The following is a 23,778-nucleotide window of genomic DNA, read 5'->3' on the forward strand; positions in this document are numbered from 1 at the left end:
TGGGGTGAGAGAGGCTGGAACTCTCAACCTCAGGATCACTCAGAAGCTATGAGACCTACGCGCTAGCCAACTTCGCCACCACCCCATGTTGACACTTAGCTTTTAGAGAAGACTGTTTTATAGATGTTTTGCTGGAATTGTGGGCTTTTATACTTTAGAGCAGGGGTGTAGTAAATTTAGTAATAATGTGAATAGAGATTAATGAGGGGAACTAGTATAGCTTAAATAAGAAGGGTAGGGCCTTTTTTTACACTATTCAAGGCATTAGGCTACCATGAGAGCACACTCAGGCCTTTTGGGAAGAGAAGCTAGAAAGAAGAAGAAGAAGAAAATCAAAGAAGGGAAAAGATCCTTTTTAATTATTTGTGGTCTCAGCTCTTGGCTCTCAACCCTTTATTCTCTGTGCCTCTTCTTTCTGCTCCACCTTGGAGTACAGGGGATAGTCTAACTTATACCACCATTCTCTATTGTATCATTCAACCTATCAATCTTAGGGAATGTCAATTATGCTTAAACACTATCATAGACTTAACGTCTGTGGATCATAGGCGAGACCACTTCATTGAGTGCTCTTCTGTCACGCCTCCTTAGAGCAATGCCATTAGTGCATTTTTATCTATAAGATAAAACGCTGCATTGAAATGGAAATATCCAAATTAGTGTTTCTAAGACACACAAGAAGAAAACCGAACAAGTCCAACCGGAGCAGTTTTGTAATCACAACATTTTTGTGGCAAAACTGTAGTTTTAACTTTCATCTTACGCTTCTAGCAGGCTATTAAGTATAAATAACAGGGTGGAGCAGCAAATCCGTTGTAGTCTAGTCGGTTAGGATACTCGGCTCTCACCCGAGAGACCCGGGTTCGATTCCCGGCAACGGAAACTCCTTTTATGCTTTGATTTTGTACCGCGCGTTCACGGCGGAGGGGAAAAAGGATATTGGGGTGAGAGAGGCTCGAACTCTCAACCTCAGGATCACTCAGAAGCTATGAGACCTACGCGCTAGCCAACTGCGCCACCACCCCATGTTGACACTTAGCTTTTAGAGAAGACTATTTTATAGATGTTTTACTGGAATTGTGGGCTTTTATACTTTAAAGCAGGGGTGTAGTAAATTTAGTAATAATGTGAATAGAGATTAATGAGGGGAACTAGTATAGCTTAAATAAGACGGGTAGGGCCTTTGTTTACACTATTCATGGCATTAGGCTACCATGAGAGCACACTCAGGCCTTTTGGGAAGAGAAGCTAGAAAGAAGAAGAAGAAGAAAATCAAAGAAGGGAAAAGATCCTTTTTAATTATTTGTGGTCTCAGCTCTTGGCTCTCAACCCTTTATTCTCTGTGCCTCTTCTTTCTGCTCCACCTTGGAGTACAGGGGATAGTCTAACTTATACCACCATTCTCTATTGTATCATTCAACCTATCAATCTTAGGGAATGTCAATTATGCTTAAGCACTATCATAGACTTAACGTCTGTGGATCATAGGCGAGACCACTTCATTGAGTGCTCTTCTGTCACGCCTCCTTAGAGCAATGCCATTAGTGCATTTTTAGCTATAAGATAAAACGCTGCATTGAAATGGAAATATCCAAATTAGTGCTTCTAAGACACACAAGAAGAAAACCGAACAAGTCCAACCGGAGCAGTTTTGTAATCACAACATTTTTGTGGCAAAACTGTAGTTTTAACTTTCATCTTACGCTTCTAGCAGGCTATTAAGTATAAATAACAGGGTGGAGCAGCAAATCCGTTGTAGTCTAGTCGGTTAGGATACTCGGCTCTCACCCGAGAGACCCGGGTTCGATTCCCGGCAACGGAAACTCCTTTTATGCTTTGATTTTGTACCGCGCGTTCACGGCGGAGGGGAAAAAGGATATTGGGGTGAGAGAGGCTCGAACTCTCAACCTCAGGATCACTCAGAAGCTATGAGACCTACGCGCTAGCCAACTGCGCCACCACCCCATGTTGACACTTAGCTTTTAGAGAAGACTGTTTTATAGATGTTTTGCTGGAATTGTGGGCTTTTATATTTTAGAGCAGGGGTGTAGTAAATTTAGTAATAATGTGAATAGAGATTAATGAGGGGAACTAGTATAGCTTAAATAAGAAGGGTAGGGCCTTTTTTTACACTATTCAAGGCATTAGGCTACCATGAGAGCACACTCAGGCCTTTTGGGAAGAGAAGCTAGAAAGAAGAAGAAGAAGAAAATCAAAGAAGGGAAAAGATCCTTTTTAATTATTTGTGGTCTCAGCTCTTGGCTCTCAACCCTTTATTCTCTGTGCCTCTTCTTTCTGCTCCACCTTGGAGTACAGGGGATAGTCTAACTTATACCACCATTCTCTATTGTATCATTCAACCTATCAATCTTAGGGAATGTCAATTATGCTTAAGCACTATCATAGACTTAACGTCTGTGGATCATAGGCGAGACCACTTCATTGAGTGCTCTTCTGTCACGCCTCCTTAGAGCAATGCCATTAGTGCATTTTTAGCTATAAGATAAAACGCTGCATTGAAATGGAAATATCCAAATTAGTGCTTCTAAGACACACAAGAAGAAAACCGAACAAGTCCAACCGGAGCAGTTTTGTAATCACAACATTTTTGTGGCAAAACTGTAGTTTTAACTTTCATCTTACGCTTCTAGCAGGCTATTAAGTATAAATAACAGGGTGGAGCAGCAAATCCGTTGTAGTCTAGTCGGTTAGGATACTCGGCTCTCACCCGAGAGACCCGGGTTCGATTCCCGGCAACGGAAACTCCTTTTATGCTTTGATTTTGTACCGCGCGTTCACGGCGGAGGGGAAAAAGGATATTGGGGTGAGAGAGGCTGGAACTCTCAACCTCAGGATCACTCAGAAGCTATGAGACCTACGCGCTAGCCAACTTCGCCACCACCCCATGTTGACACTTAGCTTTTAGAGAAGACTGTTTTATAGATGTTTTGCTGGAATTGTGGGCTTTTATATTTTAGAGCAGGGGTGTAGTAAATTTAGTAATAATGTGAATAGAGATTAATGAGGGGAACTAGTATAGCTTAAATAAGAAGGGTAGGGCCTTTGTTTACACTATTCAAGGCATTAGGCTACCATGAGAGCACACTCAGGCCTTTTGGGAAGAGAAGCTAGAAAGAAGAAGAAGAAGAAAATCAAAGAAGGGAAAAGATCCTTTTTAATTATTTGTGGTCTCAGCTCTTGGCTCTCAACCCTTTATTCTCTGTGCCTCTTCTTTCTGCTCCACCTTGGAGTACAGGGGATAGTCTAACTTATACCACCATTCTCTATTGTATCATTCAACCTATCAATCTTAGGGAATGTCAATTATGCTTAAGCACTATCATAGACTTAACGTCTGTGGATCATAGGCGAGACCACTTCATTGAGTGCTCTTCTGTCACGCCTCCTTAGAGCAATGCCATTAGTGCATTTTTAGCTATAAGATAAAACGCTGCATTGAAATGGAAATATCCAAATTAGTGCTTCTAAGACACACAAGAAGAAAACCGAACAAGTCCAACCGGAGCAGTTTTGTAATCACAACATTTTTGTGGCAAAACTGTAGTTTTAACTTTCATCTTACGCTTCTAGCAGGCTATTAAGTATAAATAACAGGGTGGAGCAGCAAATCCGTTGTAGTCTAGTCGGTTAGGATACTCGGCTCTCACCCGAGAGACCCGGGTTCGATTCCCGGCAACGGAAACTCCTTTTATGCTTTGATTTTGTACCGCGCGTTCACGGCGGAGGGGAAAAAGGATATTGGGGTGAGAGAGGCTCGAACTCAGAAGCTATGAGACCTACGCGCTAGCCAACTGCGCCACCACCCCATGTTGACACTTAGCTTTTAGAGAAGACTGTTTTATAGATGTTTTGCTGGAATTGTGGGCTTTTATATTTTAGAGCAGGGGTGTAGTAAATTTAGTAATAATGTGAATAGAGATTAATGAGGGGAACTAGTATAGCTTAAATAAGAAGGGTAGGGCCTTTTTTTACACTATTCAAGGCATTAGGCTACCATGAGAGCACACTCAGGCCTTTTGGGAAGAGAAGCTAGAAAGAAGAAGAAGAAGAAAATCAAAGAAGGGAAAAGATCCTTTTTAATTATTTGTGGTCTCAGCTCTTGGCTCTCAACCCTTTATTCTCTGTGCCTCTTCTTTCTGCTCCACCTTGGAGTACAGGGGATAGTCTAACTTATACCACAATTCTCTATTGTATCATTCAACCTATCAATCTTAGGGAATGTCAATTATGCTTAAACACTATCATAGACTTAACGTCTGTGGATCATAGGCGAGACCACTTCATTGAGTGCTCTTCTGTCACGCCTCCTTAGAGCAATGCCATTAGTGCATTTTTAGCTATAAGATAAAACGCTGCATTGAAATGGAAATATCCAAATTAGTGTTTCTAAGACACACAAGGAGAAAACCGAACAAGTCCAACCGGAGCAGTTTTGTAATCACAACATTTTTGTGGCAAAACTGTAGTTTTAACTTTCATCTTACGCTTCTAGCAGGCTATTAAGTATAAATAACAGGGTGGAGCAGCAAATCCGTTGTAGTCTAGTCGATTAGGATACTCAGCTCTCACCCGAGAGACCCGGGTTCGATTCCCGGCAACGGAAACTCCTTTTATGCTTTGATTTTGTACCGCGCGTTCACGGCGGAGGGGAAAAAGGATATTGGGGTGAGAGAGGCTCGAACTCTCAACCTCAGGATCACTCAGAAGCTATGAGACCTACGCGCTAGCCAACAGCGCCACCACCCCATGTTGACACTTAGCTTTTAGAGAAGACTATTTTATAGATGTTTTACTGGAATTGTGGGCTTTTATACTTTAAAGCAGGGGTGTAGTAAATTTAGTAATAATGTGAATAGAGATTAATGTGGGGAACTAGTATAGCTTAAATAAGACGGGTAGGGCCTTTGTGGGGAACTAGTATAGCTTAAATAAGACGGGTAGGGCCTTTGTTTACACTATTCATGGCATTAGGCTACCATGAGAGCACACTCAGGCCTTTTGGGAAGAGAAGCTAGAAAGAAGAAGAAGAAGAAAATCAAAGAAGGGAAAAGATCCTTTTTAATTATTTGTGGTCTCAGCTCTTGGCTCTCAACCCTTTATTCTCTGTGCCTCTTCTTTCTGCTCCACCTTGGAGTACAGGGGATAGTCTAACTTATACCACCATTCTCTATTGTATCATTCAACCTATCAATCTTAGGGAATGTCAATTATGCTTAAGCACTATCATAGACTTAACGTCTGTGGATCATAGGCGAGACCACTTCATTGAGTGCTCTTCTGTCACGCCTCCTTAGAGCAATTCCATTAGTGCATTTTTAGCTATAAGATAAAACGCTGCATTGAAATGGAAATATCCAAATTAGTGCTTCTAAGACACACAAGAAGAAAACCGAACAAGTCCAACCGGAGCAGTTTTGTAATCACAGCATTTGTGTGGCAAAACTGTAGTTTTAACTTTCATCTTACGCTAGCAGGCTATTAAGTATAAATAACAGGCTGGAGCAGCAAATCCGTTGTAGTCTAGTCGGTTAGGATACTTGGCTCTCACCCGAGAGACTCGGGTTCGATTCTCGACAACAGAAACTCCTTTTATGCTTTGATTTTGTACCGCGCGTTCACGGCGGAGCGGAAAAAGGATATTGGGGTGAGAGAGGCTCGAACTCTCAACCTCAGGATCACTCAGAAGCTATGAGACCTACGCGCTAGCCAACTGCGCTACCACCCCATGTTGACACTTAGCTTTTAGAGAAGACTATTTTATAGATGTTTTGCTGGAATTGTGGGCTTTTATATTTTAGAGCAGGGGTGTAGTAAATTTAGTAATAATGTGAATAGAGATTAATGAGGGGAACTAGTATAGCTTAAATAAGAAGGGTAGGGCCTTTGTTTACACTATTCACGGCATTAGGCTACCTTGAGAGCACACTCAGGCCTTTTGGGAAGAGAAGCTAGAAAGAAGAAGAAGAAGAAAGTCAAAGAAGGGAAAAGATCCTTTTTAATTATTTGTGGTCTCAGCTCTTGGCTCTCAACCCTTTATTCTCTGTGCCTCTTCTTTCTGCTCCACCTTGGAGTACAGGGGATAGTCTAACTTATACCACCATTCTCTATTGTATCATTCAACCTATCAATCTTAGGGAATGTCAATTATGCTTAAGCACTATCATAGACTTAACGTCTATGGATCATAGGCGAGACCACTTCATTGAGTGCTCTTCTGTCACGCCTCCTTAGAGCAATTCCATTAGTGCATTTTTAGTTATAAGATAAAACGCTGCATTGAAATGGAAATATCCAAATTAGTGCATCTAAGATACACAAGAAGAAAACCGAACAAGTCCAACCGGAGAAGTTTTGTAATCACAGCATTTGTGTGGCAAAACTGTAGTTTTAACTTTCATCTTACGCTTCTAACAGGCTATTAAGTATAAATAACAGGGTGGAGCAATAAATCCGTTGTAGTCTAGTCGATTAGGATACTCGGCTCTCACCCGAGAGACCCGGGTTCAATTCCCGGCAACGGAAACTCCTTTTATGCTTTGATTTTGTACCGCGCGTTCACGGCGGAGGGGAAAAAGGATATTGAGGTGAGATTGGCTCGAACTCTCGACCTCAGGATCACTTAGAAGCTATGAGACCTACGCGCTAGGCAACTGCGCCACCACCCCATGGTGACTCTTAGCTTTTAGAGAAGACTATTTTATAGATGTTTTACTGGAATTGTGGGCTTTTATATTTTAGAGCAGGGGTGTAGTAAATTTAGTAATAATGTGAATAGAGATTAATGAGGGGAACTAGTATAGCTTAAATAAGAAGGGTAGGGCCTTTGTTTACACTATTCAAGGCATTAGGCTACCATGAGAGCACACTCAGGCCTTTTGGGAAGAGAAGCTAGAAAGAAGAAGAAGAAGAAAGTCAAAGAAGGGAAAAGATCCTTTTTAATTATTTGTGGTCTCAGCTCTTGGCTCTCAACCCTTTATTCTCTGTGCCTCTTCTTTCTGCTCCACCTTGGAGTACAGGGGATAGTCTAACTTATACCACCATTCTCTATTGTATCATTCAACCTATCAATCTTAGGGAATGTCAATTATGCTTAAGCACTATCATAGACTTAACGTCTGTGGATCATAGGCGAGAGCACTTCATTGAGTGCTCTTCTGTCACGCCTCCTTAGAGCAATGCCATTAGTGCATTTTTAGCTATAAGATGAAACGCTGCATTGAAATGGAAATATCCAAATTATGCTTCTAAGACACACAAGAAGAAAACCGAACAAGTCCAACCGGAGCAGTTTTGTAATCACAACATTTTTGTGGCAAAACTGTAGTTTTAACTTTCATCCTACGCTTCTAGCAGGCTATTAAGTGTAAATAACAGGGTGGAGCAATAAATCCGTTGTAGTCTAGTCGATTAGGATACTCGGCTCTCACCCGAGAGACCCGGGTTCAATTCCCGGCAACGGAAACTCCTTTTATGCTTTGATTTTGTACCGCGCGTTCACGGCGGAGGGGAAAAGGGATATTGGGGTGAGAGAGGCTCGAACTCTCAACCTCAGGATCACTCAAAAGCTATGAGACCTACGCGCTAGCCCACTGCGCCACCACCCCATGTTAACACTTAGCTTTTAGAGCAGACTATTTTATAGATGTTTTACTGGAATTGTGGGCTTTTATACTTTAGAGCTGGGGTGTAGTAAATTTAGTAATAATGTGAATAGAGATTAATGAGGGGAACTAGTATAGCTTAAATAAGAAGGGTAGGGCCTTTGTTTACACTATTTAATGCATTAGGCTACCATGAGAGCACACTCAGGCCTTTTGGGAAGAGAAGCTAGAAAGAAGAAGAAGAAGAAAATCAAAGAAGGGAAAAGATCCTTTTTAATTATTTGTGGTCTCAGCTCTTGGCTCTCAACCCTTTATTCTCTGTGCCTCTTCTTTCTGCTCCACCTTGGAGCATAGGGGATAGTCTAACTTATACCACCATTCTCTATTGTATCATTCAACCTATCAATCTTAGGGAATGTCAATTATGCTTAAGCACTATCATAGACTTAACGTCTGTGGATCATAGGCGAGACCACTTCATTGAGTGCTCTTCTGTCACGCCTCCTTAGAGCAATGCCATTAGTGCATTTTTAGCTATAAGATAAAACGCTGCATTGAAATGGAAATATCCAAATTAGTGCTTTTAAGACACACAAGAAGAAAACCGAACAAGTCCAACCGGAGCAGTTTTGTAATCACAGCATTTTTGTGGCAAAACTGTAGTTTTAACTTTAATCTTACGCTTCTAGCAGGCTATTAAGTCTAAATAACAGGGTGGAGCAGCAAATCCATTGTAGTCTAGTCGGTTAGGATACTCGGCTCTCACTCGAGAGACCCGGGTTCGATTCCCGGCAACGGAAACTCCTTTTATGCTTTGATTTTGCACCGCACGCTCATGTCGGAGGGGAAAAAGGATATTGGTGTGAGAGAGGCTCAAACTCTCGACCTCAAGATCACTCAGAAGCTATGAAACCTACGCGCTAACCAACTGCGCCACCACCCCATGTTGACACATAGCTTTTAGAGAAGACTATTTTATAGATGTTTTGCTGGACCTGTGGGCTTTTAAATTTTAGAGCAGGGGTGTAGTAAATTTAGTAATAATGTGAATAGAGATTAATGAGGGGAACTAGTATAGCTTAAATAAGAAGGGTAGGGCCTTTGTTTACACTATTTAATGCATTAGGCTACCATGAGAGCACACTCAGGCCTTTTGGGAAGAGAAGCTAGAAAGAAGAAGAAGAAGAAAGTCAAAGAAGGGAAAAGATCCTTTTTAATTATTTGTGGTCTCAGCTCTTGGCTCTCAACCCTTTATTCTCTGTGCCTCTTCTTTCTGCTCCACCTTGGAGTACAGGGGACAGTCTAACTTATACCACCATTCTCTATTGTATCATTCAACCTATCAATCTTAGGGAATGTCAATTATGCTTAAGCACTATCATAGACTTAACGTCTGTGGATCATAGGCGAGAGCACTTCATTGAGTGCTCTTCTGTCATGCCTCCTTAGAGCAATGCCATTAGTGCATTTTTAGCTATAAGATAAAACGCTGCGTTGAAATGGAAATATCTAAATTAGTGCTTCTGAGACACATAAGAAGAAAACCGAACAAGTCCAACCGGAGCAGTTTTGTAATCACAGCATTTGTGTGACAAAACTGTAGTTTTGACTTTAATCTTACGCTTATAGCAGGCTATTAAGTATAAATAATAGGGTGGAGCAGCAAATCCGTTGTAGTCTAGTCGGTTAGGATACTCGGCTCTCACTCGAGAGACTCGGGTTTGATTCCCGGCAACGAAAACTCATTTTATGCTTTGATTTTGCACCGCGCGTTCACGGCGGAGCGGAAAAAGGATGTTGGGGTGAGAGAGGCTTGAACTCTGGACCTCAGGATCACTCAGAAGCTATGAGACCTACGCGCTAGCTAACTGCGCCACCACCCCATGTTGACGCATAACTTTTAGAGAAGACTATATTATAGATGTTTTGCTGGAACTGTGGGCTTTTACATTTTAGAGCAGGGGTATAGTAAATTTAGTAATAATGTGAATAGAGATTAATGAGGGGAACTAGTATAGCTTAATAAAGAAGGGTAGGGCCTTTGTTTACACTATTCAAGGCATTAGGCTACCATGAGAGCACACTCAGGCCTTTTGGGAACAGAAGCTAGAAAGAAGAAGAAGAAGAAAATCAAAGAAGGGAAAAGATCCTTTTTAATTATTTGTGGTCTCAGCTCTTGGCTCTCAACCCTTTATTCTCTGTGCCTCTTCTTTCTGCTCCACCTTGGAGTACAGGGGATAGTCTAACTTATACTACCATTCTCTATTGTATCATTCAACCTATCAATCTTAGGGAATGTCAATTATGCTTAAGCACTATCATAGACTTAACGTCTATGGATCATATGCGAGACCCACTTCATTGAGTGCTCTTCTGTCACGCCACCTTAGAGCAATTCAATTAGTGCATTTTTAGCTATAAGATAAAACGCTGCATTGAAATTGAAATATCCAAATTAGTGCTTCTAAGACACACAAGAAGAAAACCGAACAAGTCCAACCGGAGCAGTTTTGTAATCACAGCATTTTTGTGGCAAAACTGTAGTTTTAACTTTCATCTTACGCTTCTAGCAGGCTATTAAGTATAAATAACAGGGTGGAGCAGCAAATCTGTTGTAGTCTAGTCGGTTAGGATAATCGGCTCTCACCCGAGAGACCCGGGTTCGATTCCCGACAACGGAAACTCCTTTTATGCTTTGATTTTGTACGGCGCGTTCACGGCGGAGGGGAAAAAGGATATTGGAGTGAGAGAGGCTCGAACTCTCAACCTTAGGATCACTCAGAAGCAATGAGACCTACGAGCTAGCCAACTGCACCACCACCACATGTTGACACATAACTTTTAGAGAAGACTATATTATAGATGTTTTGCTGGAACTGTGGGCTTTTACATTTTAGAGTAGGGGTGTAGTAAATTTAGTAATAATGTGAATAGAGATTAATGAGGGGAACTAGTATAGCTTAATAAAGAATTTTAGGGACTTTGTTTTCACTATTCAAGGCATTAGGCTACCATGAGAGCACACTCAGGCCACTATTCAAGGCATTAGGCTACCATGAGAGCACACTCAGGCCTTTTGGGAACAGAAGCTGGGAAGAAGAAGAAGAAGAAAATCGAAGAAGGGAAAAGATCCTTTTTAATTATTTGTGGTCTCAGCTCTTGGCTCTCAACCATTTAATCTCTGTGCCTCTTCTTTCTGCTCAACCTTGGAATACAGGGGATAGTCTAACTTATACCACCATTCTCTATTGTATCATTCAACCTATCAATGTTAGGGAATGTCAATTATGCTTAAGCACTATCATAGACTTAACGTCTATGGATCATAGGCGAGACCCACTTCATTGAGTGTTCTTCTGTCACGCCTCCGTAGAGCAATTCCATTAGTGCATTTTTAGCTATAAGATAGTCTAACTTATACTACCATTCTCTATTGTATCATTCAACCTATCAATCTTAGGGAATGTCAATTATGCTTAAGCACTATCATAGACTTAACGTCTATGGATCATAGGCGAGACCCACTTCATTGAGTGCTCTTCTGTCACGCCTCCTTAGAGCAATCCCATTAGTGTATTTTTAGCTATAAGTAGGCTATTAAGTATAAATATCAGGGTGGAGCAGCAAATCCGTTGTAGTCTAGACGGTTAGGATACTCGGCTCTCACCCGAGAGACCCGGGTTTGATTCCTGGCAACGAAAACTGCTTTTATGCTTTGATTTTGCACCGCGCATTCACGGCGGAGGGGAAAAAGGATATTGGGGTGAGAGAGGCTCGAACTCTCCACCTCAGGATCATTTAGAAGCTATGAGACCTACGCGCTAGCCAACTGCGCCACCACCCCATGTTGACACTTAGCTTTTAGAGAAGACTGTTTTATAGATGTTTTGCTGGAATTGTGGGCTTTTATATTTTAGAGCAGGGGTGTAGTAAATTTAGTAATAATGTGAATAGAGATTAATGAGGGGAACTAGTATAGCTTAATAAAGAAGGGTAGGGCCTTTGTTTACACTATTCAAGGCATTAGGCTACCATGAGAGCACACTCAGGCCTTTTAGGAACAGAAGCTAGGAGGAAGAAGAAGAAGAAAATCGAAGAAGGGAAAAGATCCTTTTTAATTATTTGTGGTCTCAGCTCTTGGCTCTCAACCATTTATTCTCTGTGCCTCTTCTTTCTGCTCAACCTTGGAGTACAGGGGATAGTCTAACTTATACCACCATTCTCTATTGTATCATTCAACCTATCAATCTTAGGGAATGTCAATTATGCTTAAGCACTATCATAGACTTAACGTCTGTGGATCATAGGCGAGACCACTTCATTGAGTGCTCTTCTGTCACGCCTCCTTAGAGCAATTCCATTAGTGCATTTTTAGCTATAAGATAAAACGCTGCATTGAAATGGAAATATCCAAATTAGTGCTTCTAAGACACACAAGAAGAAAACCGAACAAGTCCAACCGGAGCAGTTTTGTAATCACAACATTTTTGTGGCAAAACTGTAGTTTTAACTTTCATCTTACGCTTCTAGCAGGCTATTAAGTATAAATAACAGGGTGGAGCAGCAAATCCGTTGTAGTCTAGTCGGTTAGGATACTCGGCTCTCACCCGAGAGACCCGGGTTCGATTCCCGGCAACGGAAACTCCTTTTATGCTTTGATTTTGTACCGCGCGTTCACGGCGGAGGGGAAAAAGGATATTGGGGTGAGAGAGGCTCGAACTCTCAACCTCAGGATCACTCAGAAGCTATGAGACCTACGCGCTAGCCAACTGCGCCACCACCCCATGTTGACACTTAGCTTTTAGAGAAGACTGTTTTATAGATGTTTTGCTGGAATTGTGGGCTTTTATATTTTAGAGCAGGGGTGTAGTAAATTTAGTAATAATGTGAATAGAGATTAATGAGGGGAACTAGTATAGCTTAAATAAGAAGGGTAGGGCCTTTGTTTACACTATTCAAGGCATTAGGCTACCATGAGAGCACACTCAGGCCTTTTGGGAAGAGAAGCTAGAAAGAAGAAGAAGAAGAAAATCAAAGAAGGGAAAAGATCCTTTTTAATTATTTGTGGTCTCAGCTCTTGGCTCTCAACCCTTTATTCTCTGTGCCTCTTCTTTCTGCTCAACCTTGGAGTACAGGGGATAGTCTAACTTATACCACCATTCTCTATTGTATCATTCAACCTATCAATCTTAGGGAATGTCAATTATGCTTAAGCACTATCATAGACTTAACGTCTATGGATCATAGGCGAGACCCACTTCATTGAGTGCTCTTCGGTCACGCCTCCTTAGAGCAATTCCATTAGTGCATTTTTAGCTATAAGATAAAACGCTGCATTGAAATGGAAATATCCAAATTAGTGCTTCTAAGACACACAAGAAGAAAACCGAACAAGTCCAACCGGAGCAGTTTTGTAATCACAACATTTTTGTGGCAAAACTGTAGTTTTAACTTTCATCTTACGCTTCTAGCAGGCTATTAAGTATAAATAACAGGGTGGAGCAGCAAATCCGTTGTAGTCTAGTCGGTTAGGATACTCGGCTCTCACCCGAGAGACCCGGGTTCGATTCCCGGCAACGGAAACTCCTTTTATGCTTTGATTTTGTACCGCGCGTTCACGGCGGAGGGGAAAAAGGATATTGGGGTGAGAGAGGCTCGAACTCTCCACCTCAGGATCATTTAGAAGCTATGAGACCTACGCGCTAGCCAACCACACCACCACCCCATGTTGACACATAACTTTTAGAGAAGACTATTTTATAGATGTTTTGCTGGAACTGTGGGCTTTTACATTTTAGAGCAGGGGTGTAGTAAATTTAGTAATAATGTGAATAGAGATTAATGAGGGGAACTAGTATAGCTTAATAAAGAAGGGTAGGGCCTTTGTTTACACTATTCAAGGCATTAGCCTACCATGAGAGCACACTCAGGCCTTTTTGGGAACAGAAGCTAGGAAGAAGAAGAAGAAGAAAATCGAAGAAGGGAAAAGATCCTTTTTAATTATTTGTGGTCTCAGCTCTTGGCTCTCAACCATTTATTCTCTTTGCCTCTTCTTTCTGCTCAACCTTGGAGTACAGGGGATTGTCTAACTTATACCACCATTCTCTATTGTATCATTCAACCTATCAATCTTAGGGAATGTCAATTATGCTTAAGCACTATAATAGACTTAACGTCTATGGATCATAGGCGAGACCCACGTCATTGAGTGCTCTTCTGTCACGCCTCCTTAGAGCAATTCCATTAGTGCATTTTTAGCTATAAGATAAAACGCTGCATTGAAATGGAAATATCCAAATTAGTGCTTCTAAGACACACAAGAAGAAAACCGAACAAGTCCAACCGGAGCAGTTTTGTAATCACAGCATTTGTGTGACAAAACTGTAGTTTTAACTTTAATCTTACGCTTATAGCAGGCTATTAAGTATAAATAATAAGGTGGAGCAGCAAATATGTTGTAGTCTAGTCGGTTAGGATACTCGGCTCTCACCTGAGAGACTTGGGTTTGATTCCCGGCAACGGAAACTCTTTTTATGCTTTGATTTTGCATCGCGTGTTCACGGCGGAGCGGAAAAAAGATATTGGGGTGAGAGAGGCTCGAACTCTCGACCTCAGGATCACTCAGAAGCTATGAGACCTACGCGCTAACCAACTGCGCCACCACCCCATGTTGACACGTAACTTTTAGAGAAGACTTTTTTATAGATGTTTTGCTGGAACTGTGGGCTTTTACATTTTAGAGCAGGGGTGTAGTAAATTTAGTAATAATGTGAATAGAGATTAATGAGGGGAACTAGTATAGCTTAATAAAGAAGGGTAGGGCCTTTGTTTACACTATTCAAGGCATTAGGCTACCATGAGAGCACACTCAGGCCTTTTGGGAACAGAAGCTAGGAAGAAGAAGAAGAAGAAAATCGAAGAAGGGAAAATATCCTTTTTAATTATTTGTGGTCTCAGCTCTTGGCTCTCAACCCTTTATTCTCTGTGCCTCTTCTTTCTGCTCCACCTTAGAGTAGAAGGGATAGTCTAACTTATACCACCATTTTCTATTGTATCATTCAACCTATCAATCTTAGGGATTGTCAATTATGCTTAAGCACTATCATAGACTTAACGTCTATGGATCATAGGCTAGACCCATTTCATTGAGTGCTCTTCTGTCACGCCTCCTTAGAGCAATTCCATTAGTGCATTTTTAGCTATAAGATAAAACGCTGCATTGAAATGGAAATATCCAAATTAGTGCTTCTAAGACACACAAGAAGAGAACCGAACAAATCCAACCGGAGAAGTTTTGTAATCACAGCATTTGTGTGACAAAACTGTAGTTTTAACTTTCATCTTACGCTTATAGTAGGCTATTAAGTATAAATAACAAGGTGGAGCAGCAAATTTGTTGTAGTCTAGTCGGTTAGGATACTCGGCTCTCACCCGAGAGACCCGGGTTTGATTCCCAGCAACGGAAACTCTTTCTATGCTTTGATTTTGCGCCGCGCGTTCACGGCGGAGCGGAAAAAGGATATTGGGGTGAGAGAAGCTCGAACTCTCGACCTCAGGATCACTCAGAAGCTTTGAGACTTACGCGCTAGCCAACTGCGCAACCACCCCATGTTGACACGTAGCTTTTAGAGAAGACTATTTTATAGATGTTTTGCTGGAACTGTGGGCTTTTACATTTTAGAGTAGGGGTGTAGTAAATTTAGTAATAATGTGAATAGAGATTAATGAGGGGAACTAGTATAGCTTAATAAAGAAGGGTAGGGCCTTTGTTTACACTATTCAAGGCATTAGGCTACCATGAGAGCACACTTAGGCCTTTTGGGAAGAGAAGCTAGGAAGAAGAAGAAGAAGAAAATCAAAGATGGTAAAAGATCCTTTTTAATTATGTGTGGTCTCAGCTCTTGGCTCTCAACCCTTTATTTCCTGTGCCTCTGCTTTCTGCTCCACCTTGGAGTACAGGGGATAGTCTAACTTATACCACCATTCTCTATTGTATCATTCAACCTATCAATCTTAGGGAATGTCAATTATGCTTAAGCACTATCATAGACTTAACGTCTGTGGATCATAGGCGAGACCACTTCATTGAGTGCTCTTCTGTCACGCCTCCTTAGAGCAATTCCATTAGTGCATTTTTAGCTATAAGATAAAACGCTGCATTGAAATGGAAATATCCAAATTAGTGCTTCTAAGACACACAAGAAGAAAACCGAACAAGTCCAACCGGAGCAGTTTTGTAATCACAACATTTTTGTGGCAAAACTGTAGTTTTAACTTTCATCTTACGCTTCTAGCAGGCTATTAAGTATAAATAACAGGGTGGAGCAGCAAATCCGTTGTAGTCTAGTCGGTTAGGATACTCGGCTCTCACCCGAGAGACCCGGGTTCGATTCCCGGCAACGGAAACTCCTTTTATGCTTTGATTTTGTACCGCGCGTTCACGGCGGAGGGGAAAAAGGATATTGGGGTGAGAGAGGCTCGAACTCTCAACCTCAGGATCACTCAGAAGCTATGAGACCTACGCGCTAGCCAACTGCGCCACCACCCCATGTTGACACTTAGCTTTTAGAGAAGACTGTTTTATAGATGTTTTGCTGGAATTGTGGGCTTTTATATTTTAGAGCAGGGGTGTAGTAAATTTAGTAATAATGTGAATAGAGATTAATGAGGGGAACTAGTATAGCTTAAATAAGAAGGGTAGGGCCTTTGTTTACACTATTCAAGGCATTAGGCTACCATGAGAGCACACTCAGGCCTTTTGGGAAGAGAAGCTAGAAAGAAGAAGAAGAAGAAAATCAAAGAAGGGAAAAGATCCTTTTTAATTATTTGTGGTCTCAGCTCTTGGCTCTCAACCCTTTATTCTCTGTGCCTCTTCTTTCTGCTCCACCTTGGAGTACAGGGGATAGTCTAACTTATACCACCATTCTCTATTGTATCATTCAACCTATCAATCTTAGGGAATGTCAATTATTCTTAAGCACTATCATAGACTTAACGTCTATGGATCATAGGCGAGACCCACTTCATTGAGTGCTCTTCTGTCACTCCTTCTTAGAGCAATTCCATTAGTGCATTTTTAGCTATAAGAGAAAACGCTGCATTGAAATGGAAATATCCAAATTAGTGCTTCTAAGACACACAAGAAGAAAACCGAACAAGTCCAACCGGAGCAGTTTTGTAATCACAGCATTTGTGTGACAAAACTGTAGTTTTAACTTTAATCTTACGCTTATAGCAGGCTATTAAGTGTAAGTAATAGGATGGAGTAGCAAATCTGTTGTAGTGTAGTTGGTTAGGATACTCGGCTCTCACCCGAGAGACCCGGGTTTGATTCCCAGCAACGGAAACTCTATTTATGCTTTGATTTTGCACCGCGCGTTCACGGCGGAGCGGAAAAAGGATATTGGGGTGAGAGAGGCTTGAACTCTCGACCTAAAGATCACTCAGAAGCTATGAGACCTGAGCGCTAGCCAACTGCACCACCACCCCATATTGGCATGTAGCTTTTAGAGAAGACTATTTTATAGATGTTTTGCTGGAACTGTGGGCTTTTACATTTTAGAGCAGGGGTGTAGTAAATTTAGTAATAATGTGAATAGAGATTAATGAGGGGAACTAGTATACCTTAATAAAGAAGGGTAGGGCCTTTGTTTACACTATTCAAGGCATTAGGCTACCATGAGAGCACACTCAGGCCTTTTTGGAAGAGAAGCTAGGAAGAAGAAGAAGAAGAAAATCAAAGAAGGGAAAAGATCCTCTTTAACTATTTGTGGTCTCAGCTCTTGGCTCTCAACACTTTATTCTCTGTGCCTCTTCTTTCTGCTCCACCTTGGAGTACAGGGGATAGTCTAACTTATACCACCATTCTCTATTGTATCATTCAACCTATCAATCTTAGGGAATGTCAATTATGCTTAAGCACTATCATAAACTTAACGTCAATGGATCATAGGCGAGACCCACTTCATTGAGTGCTCTTTTGTCACGCCTCCTTAGAGCAATTCAATTAGTGCATTTTTAGCTATAAGATAAAACGCTGCATTGAAATGGAAAAATATCTAAATTAGTGCTTCTAAGACACACAAGAAGAAAACAGAATAAGTCCAACAGGAGCAGTTTTGTAATCACAGCATTTGTGTGACAAAACTGTAGTTTTAACTTTAATCTTACGCTTATAGCAGGCTATTATGTATAAATAATAAGGTGGAGCAGCAAATCCGTTGTAGTCTAGTCTATTAGGATACTCGGCTCTCACCCGAGAGACCCGGGTTTGATTCCCTGCAACGGAAACTCTTTTTATGCTTTGATTTTGCACCGCGCATTCACGGCGGAGGGGAAAAAGGATATTAGGGTGAGAGAGGCTCGAACTCTCAACCTCAGGATCACTCAGAAGTTATGAAACCTGCGGGCTAGCCAACTGCACCACCACCCCATATTGCCACATAGCTTTTAGAGAAGACTATTTTATAGATGTTTTGCTGGAACTGTTGGCTTTTACATTTTAGAGCAGGGGTATGGTAAATTTAGTAATAATGTGAATAGAGAATAATGAGGGGAACTAGTATAGCTTAATAAAGAAGGGTAGGGCCTTTGTTTACACTATTCAAGGCATTAGGCTACCATGAGAGCACACTCAGGCCTTTTGGGAACAGAAGCTAGGAAGAAGAAGAAGAAGAAAATCGAAGAAGGGAAAAGATCCTTTTTAATTATTTGTGGTCTCAGCTCTTGGCTCTCAATCCTTTATTCCTTGTGCCTCTTCTTTCTGCTCCACCTTGGAGTACAGGGGATAGTCTAACTTATACCACCATTCTATATTGTATCATTCAACCTATCAATCTTAGGGAATGTCAATTATGCTTAAGCAATATCATAGACTTAACGTCTATGGATCATAGGCGAGACCCACTTCATTGAGCGCTCTTCTGTCACGCCTCCTTAGAGCAATTCCATTAGTGCATTTTTAGCTATAAGATAAAACGCTGCATTGAAATGGAAAAATATCCAAATTAGTGCTTCTAAGACACACAGGAAGAAAACCGAACAAGTCCAACCGGAGCAGTTTTGTAATCACAGCATTTGTGTGACAAAACTGTAGTTTTAACCTTAATCTTACGCTTATAGTAGGCTATTAAGTATAAATAATAGGGTGGAGTAGCAAATCCGTTGTAGTCTAGTCGGTTAGGATACTCGGCTCTCACCCGAGAGACCCGGGTTTGATTCCCGGCAACGGAAACTCTTTTTATGCTTTGATTTTGCACAGCGCGTTCACGGCGGAGCGGAAAAAGGATATTGGGGTGAGAGAGGCTCAAACTCTCAACCTCACGATCACTCAGAAGCTATGAGACCTACGCACTAGCCAACTGCGCCACCACCCCATGTTGACACATAACTTTTAGAAAAGACTATTTTATAGATGTTTTGCTGGAACTGTGGGCTTTTACATTTTAGAGCAGAGGTGTAGTAAATTTAGTAATAATGTGAATAGAGATTAATGAGGGGAACTAGTATAGCTTAATAAAGAAGGGTAGGGCCTTTGTTTACACTATTTAAGTCATTAGGCTACCACGAGAGCACACTCAGGCCTTTTGGGAACAGAAGCTAGGAAGAAGAAGAAGAAGAAAATCGAAGAAGGGAAAAGATCCTTTTTAATTATTTGTGGTCTCAGCTCTTGGCTCTCAACCCTTTATTCTCTGTGCCTCTTCTTTCTGCTCCACCTTGGAGTACAGGGGATAATTTAACTTATACCACCATTCTCTATTGTATCATTCAACCTATCAATCTTAGGGAATGTCAATTATGCTTAAGCAATATCATAGACTTAACGTCTATAGATCATAGGCGAGACCCACTTCATTGAGTGCTCTTCTGTAACGCCTCCTTAGAGCAATTCCATTAGTGCATTTTTAGCTATAAGACTGCATTGAAATGGAAATATCCAAATTAGTGCTTCTAAGACACACAAGAAGAAAACCGAACAAGTCCAACCGGAGCAGTTTTGTAATCACAGCATTTGTGTGACAAAACTGTAGTTTTAACTTTAATCTTACGCTTATAGCAGGCTATTAAGTGTAAGTAATAGGGTGGAGTAGCAAATCTGTTGTAGTCTAGTTGGTTAGGATACTCGGCTCTCACCCGAGAGACCCGGGTTTGATTCCCGGCAACGGAAACTCTATTTATGCTTTGATTTTGCACCGCGCGTTCACGGCGGAGCGGAAAAAGGATATTGGAGTGAGAGAGGCTTGAACTCTCGACCTCAAGATCACTCAGAAGCTATGAGACCTGAGCGCTAGCCAACTGCACCACCACCCCATATTGGCATGTAGCTTTTAGAGAAGACTATTTTATAGATGTTTTGCTGGAACTGTGGGCTTTTACATTTTAGAGCAGGGGTGTAGTAAATTTAGCAATAATGTGAATAGAGATTAATGAGGGGAACTAGTATACCTTAATAAAGAAGGGTAAGGCCTTTGTTTACACTATTCAAGGCATTAGGCTACCATGAGAGCACACTTAGGCCTTTTGGGAAGAGAAGCTAGGAAGAAGAAGAAGAAGAAAATCAAAGAAGGGAAAAGATCCTCTTTAACTATTTGTGGTCTCAGCTCTTGGCTCTCAACACTTTATTCTCTGTGCCTCTTCTTTCTGTTCCACCTTGGAGTACAGGGGATAGTCTAACTTATACCACCATTCTCTATTGTATCATTCAACCTATCAATCTTAGGGAATGTCAATTATGCTTAAGCACTATCATAGACTTAACGTCAATGGATCATAGGCGAGACCCACTTCATTGAGTGCTCTTTTGTCACGCCTCCTTAGAGCAATTCCATTAGTGCATTTTTAGCTATAAGATAAAACGCTGCATTGAAATGGAAAAATATCTAAATTAGTGCTTCTAAGACACACAAGAAGAAAACAGAACAAGTCCAACAGGAGCAGTTTTGTAATCACAGCATTTGTGTGACAAAACTGTAGTTTTAACTTTAATCTTACGCTTATAGCAGGCTATTATGTATAAATAATAAGGTGGAGCAGCAAATCCGTTGTAGTCTAGTCTATTAGGATACTCGGCTCTCACCCGAGAGACCCGGGTTTGATTCCCAGCAACGGAAACTCTTTTTATGCTTTGATTTTGCACCGCGCATTCACGGCGGAGGGGAAAAACGATATTAGGGTGAGAGAGGCTTGAACTCTCAACCTCAGGATCACTCAGAAGCTATGAAACCTGCTGGCTAGCCAACTGCACCACCATCCCATATTGGCACATAGCTTTTAGAGAAGACTATTTTATAGATGTTTTGCTGGAACTGTGGGCTTTTACATTTTAGAGCAGGGGTGTAGTAAATTTAGTAATAATGTGAATAGAGATTAATGAGGGGAACTAGTATAGCTTAATAAAGAAGGGTAGGGCCTTTGTTTACACTATTCAAGGCATTAGGCTACCATGAGAGCACACTCAGGCCTTTTGGGAAGAGAAGCTAGGAAGAAGAAGAAGAAGAAAATCAAAGAAGGGAAAAGATCCTTTTTAATTATTTGTGGTCTCAGCTCTTGGCTCTCAACCCTTTATTCTCTGTGCCTCTTCTTTCTGCTCCACCTTGGAGTACAGGGGATAGTCTAACTTATACCACCATTCTCTATTGTATCATTCAACCTATCAATCTTAGGGAATGTCAATTATGCTTAAGCACTATCATAGACTTAACGTCTGTGGATCATAGGCGAGACCACTTCATTGAGTGCTCTTCTGTCACGCCTCCTTAGAGCAATTCCATTAGTGCATTTTTAGCTATAAGATAAAACGCTGCATTGAAATGGAAATATCCAAATTAGTGCTTCTAAGACACACAAGAAGAAAACCGAACAAGTCCAACAGGAGCAGTTTTGTAATCACAGCATTTGTGTGACAAAACTGTAGTTTTAACTTTAATCTTACGCTTATAGCAGGCTATTATGTATAAATAATAAGGTGGAGCAGCAAATCCGTTGTAGTCTAGTCTATTAGGATACTCGGCTCTCACCCGAGAGACCCGGGTTTGATTCCCTGCAACGGAAACTCTTTTTATGCTTTGATTTTGCACCGCGCATTCACGGCGGAGGGGAAAAAGGATATTAGGGTGAGAGAGGCTCGAACTCTCAACCTCAGGATCACTCAGAAGCTATGAGACCTACGCGCTAGCCAACTGCACCACCACCCCATGTTGACACTTAGTTTTTAGAGAAGACTATTTTATAGATGTTTTGCTGGAATTGTGGGCTTTTATATTTTAGAGCAGGGGTGTAGTAAATTTAGTAATAATGTGAATAGAGATTAATGAGGGGAACTAGTATAGCTTAAATAAGAAGGGTAGGGCCTTTTTTTACACTATTCAAGGCATTAGGCTACCATGAGAGCACACTCAGGCCTTTTGGGAAGAGAAGCTAGAAAGAAGAAGAAGAAGAAAATCAAAGAAGGGAAAAGATCCTTTTTAATTATTTGTGGTCTCAGCTCTTGGCTCTCAACCCTTTATTCTCTGTGCCTCTTCTTTCTGCTCCACCTTGGAGTACAGGGGATAGTCTAACTTATACCACCATTCTCTATTGTATCATTCAACCTATCAATCTTAGGGAATGTCAATTATGCTTAAGCACTATCATAGACTTAACGTCTGTGGATCATAGGCGAGACCACTTCATTGAGTGCTCTTCTGTCACGCCTCCTTAGAGCAATGCCATTAGTGCATTTTTAGCTATAAGATAAAACGCTGCATTGAAATGGAAATATCCAAATTAGTGCTTCTAAGACACACAAGAAGAAAACCGAACAAGTCCAACCGGAGCAGTTTTGTAATCACAGCATTTGTGTGACAAAACTGTAGTTTTAACTTTAATCTTACGCTTATAGCAGGCTATTATGTATAAATAATAAGGTGGAGCAGCAAATCCGTTGTAGTCTAGTCTATTAGGATACTCGGCTCTCACCCGAGAGACCCGGGTTTGATTCCCAGCAACGGAAACTCTTTTTATGCTTTGATTTTGCACCGCGCATTCACGGCGGAGGGGAAAAACGATATTAGGGTGAGAGAGGCTTGAACTCTCAACCTCAGGATCACTCAGAAGCTATGAAACCTGCTGGCTAGCCAACTGCACCACCATCCCATATTGGCACATAGCTTTTAGAGAAGACTATTTTATAGATGTTTTGCTGGAACTGTGGGCTTTTACATTTTAGAGTAGGGGTGTGGTAAATTTAGTAATAATGTGAATAGAGAATAATGAGGGGAACTAGTATAGCTTAATAAAGAAGGGTAGGGCCTTTGTTTACACTATTCAAGGCATTAGGCTACCATGAGAGCACACTCAGGCCTTTTGGGAACAGAAGCTAGGAAGAAGAAGAAGAAGAAGAAAATCGAAGAAGGGAAAAGATCCTTTTTAATTATTTGTGGTCTCAGCTCTTGGCTCTCAATCCTTTATTCCTTGTTCCTCTTCTTTCTGCTCCACCTTGGAGTACAGGGGATAGTCTAACTTATACCACCATTCTCTATTGTATCATTCAACCTATCAATCTTAGGGAATGTCAATTATGCTTAAGCAATATCATAGACTTAACGTCTATGGATCATAGGCGAGACCCACTTCATTGAGTGCTCTTCTGTCACGCCTCCTTAGAGTAATTCCATTAGTGCATTTTTAGCTATAAGAGAAAACGCTGCATTGAAATGGAAATATCCAAATTAGTGCTTCTAAGACACACAAGAAGAAAACCGAACAAGTCCAACCGGAGCAGTTTTGTAATCACAGCATTTGTGTGACAAAACTGTAGTTTTAACTTTCATCTTACGCTTATAGCAGGCTATTAAGTATAAATAACAGGGTGGAGCAACAAATTTGTTGTAGTCTAGTCGGTTAGGATACTCGGCTCTCACCCGAGAGACCCGGGTTTGATTCCCGGCAACGGAAACTCTTTTTATGCTTTGATATTGCACCGCGCATTCACGGCGGAGGGGAAAAAGGATAACTCTCAACCTCAGGATCACTCAGAAGCTATGAGACCTACGCGCTAGCCAACTGCGCCACCACCCCATGTTGACACATAGCTTTTAGAGAAGACTATTTTATAGATGTTTTGCTGGAACNTCTCACTCTTCCGGAATGCATCGAATGGTGGAGAGATGGGGTGATT

General features: G+C 41.2%; 16 non-coding genes across 16 annotated transcripts; 15 read left to right on the forward strand and 1 right to left on the reverse strand.

Annotated features, from left to right (window-relative positions):
• The first annotated feature begins 809 nt into the window (after positions 1-809).
• TRNAE-CUC lies at positions 810-882 on the forward strand. The gene has a single exon. It is a non-coding gene; the product is annotated as a tRNA-Glu (tRNA).
• An 867-nt stretch (positions 883-1,749) lies between these two features.
• TRNAE-CUC lies at positions 1,750-1,822 on the forward strand. The gene has a single exon. It is a non-coding gene; the product is annotated as a tRNA-Glu (tRNA).
• Positions 1,823-2,689: 867 nt separating this feature from the next.
• On the forward strand, positions 2,690-2,762 carry TRNAE-CUC. The gene has a single exon. It is a non-coding gene; the product is annotated as a tRNA-Glu (tRNA).
• An 867-nt stretch (positions 2,763-3,629) lies between these two features.
• Positions 3,630-3,702, forward strand: TRNAE-CUC. The gene has a single exon. It is a non-coding gene; the product is annotated as a tRNA-Glu (tRNA).
• An 849-nt stretch (positions 3,703-4,551) lies between these two features.
• TRNAE-CUC lies at positions 4,552-4,624 on the forward strand. The gene has a single exon. It is a non-coding gene; the product is annotated as a tRNA-Glu (tRNA).
• A 1,846-nt stretch (positions 4,625-6,470) lies between these two features.
• On the forward strand, positions 6,471-6,543 carry TRNAE-CUC. The gene has a single exon. It is a non-coding gene; the product is annotated as a tRNA-Glu (tRNA).
• Positions 6,544-7,409: 866 nt separating this feature from the next.
• On the forward strand, positions 7,410-7,482 carry TRNAE-CUC. The gene has a single exon. It is a non-coding gene; the product is annotated as a tRNA-Glu (tRNA).
• Positions 7,483-8,349: 867 nt separating this feature from the next.
• On the forward strand, positions 8,350-8,422 carry TRNAE-CUC. The gene has a single exon. It is a non-coding gene; the product is annotated as a tRNA-Glu (tRNA).
• A 1,808-nt stretch (positions 8,423-10,230) lies between these two features.
• On the forward strand, positions 10,231-10,303 carry TRNAE-CUC. The gene has a single exon. It is a non-coding gene; the product is annotated as a tRNA-Glu (tRNA).
• Positions 10,304-12,190: 1,887 nt separating this feature from the next.
• On the forward strand, positions 12,191-12,263 carry TRNAE-CUC. The gene has a single exon. It is a non-coding gene; the product is annotated as a tRNA-Glu (tRNA).
• Positions 12,264-13,131: 868 nt separating this feature from the next.
• TRNAE-CUC lies at positions 13,132-13,204 on the forward strand. The gene has a single exon. It is a non-coding gene; the product is annotated as a tRNA-Glu (tRNA).
• Positions 13,205-14,204: 1,000 nt separating this feature from the next.
• On the reverse strand, positions 14,205-14,289 carry TRNAM-CAU. The gene is given in 2 exon segments: positions 14,205-14,240; positions 14,252-14,289. It is a non-coding gene; the product is annotated as a tRNA-Met (tRNA).
• A 1,665-nt stretch (positions 14,290-15,954) lies between these two features.
• TRNAE-CUC lies at positions 15,955-16,027 on the forward strand. Its single transcript has one exon. It is a non-coding gene; the product is annotated as a tRNA-Glu (tRNA).
• Positions 16,028-18,781: 2,754 nt separating this feature from the next.
• Positions 18,782-18,854, forward strand: TRNAE-CUC. Its single transcript has one exon. It is a non-coding gene; the product is annotated as a tRNA-Glu (tRNA).
• Positions 18,855-19,715: 861 nt separating this feature from the next.
• On the forward strand, positions 19,716-19,788 carry TRNAE-CUC. The gene has a single exon. It is a non-coding gene; the product is annotated as a tRNA-Glu (tRNA).
• A 3,694-nt stretch (positions 19,789-23,482) lies between these two features.
• Positions 23,483-23,555, forward strand: TRNAE-CUC. Its single transcript has one exon. It is a non-coding gene; the product is annotated as a tRNA-Glu (tRNA).
• The last annotated feature ends 223 nt before the right edge of the window (positions 23,556-23,778 follow it).

This window comes from Ipomoea triloba, chromosome 1 (assembly GCF_003576645.1).
Source record: "Ipomoea triloba cultivar NCNSP0323 chromosome 1, ASM357664v1".
Lineage (NCBI taxonomy): Eukaryota > Viridiplantae > Streptophyta > Magnoliopsida > Solanales > Convolvulaceae > Ipomoea > Ipomoea triloba.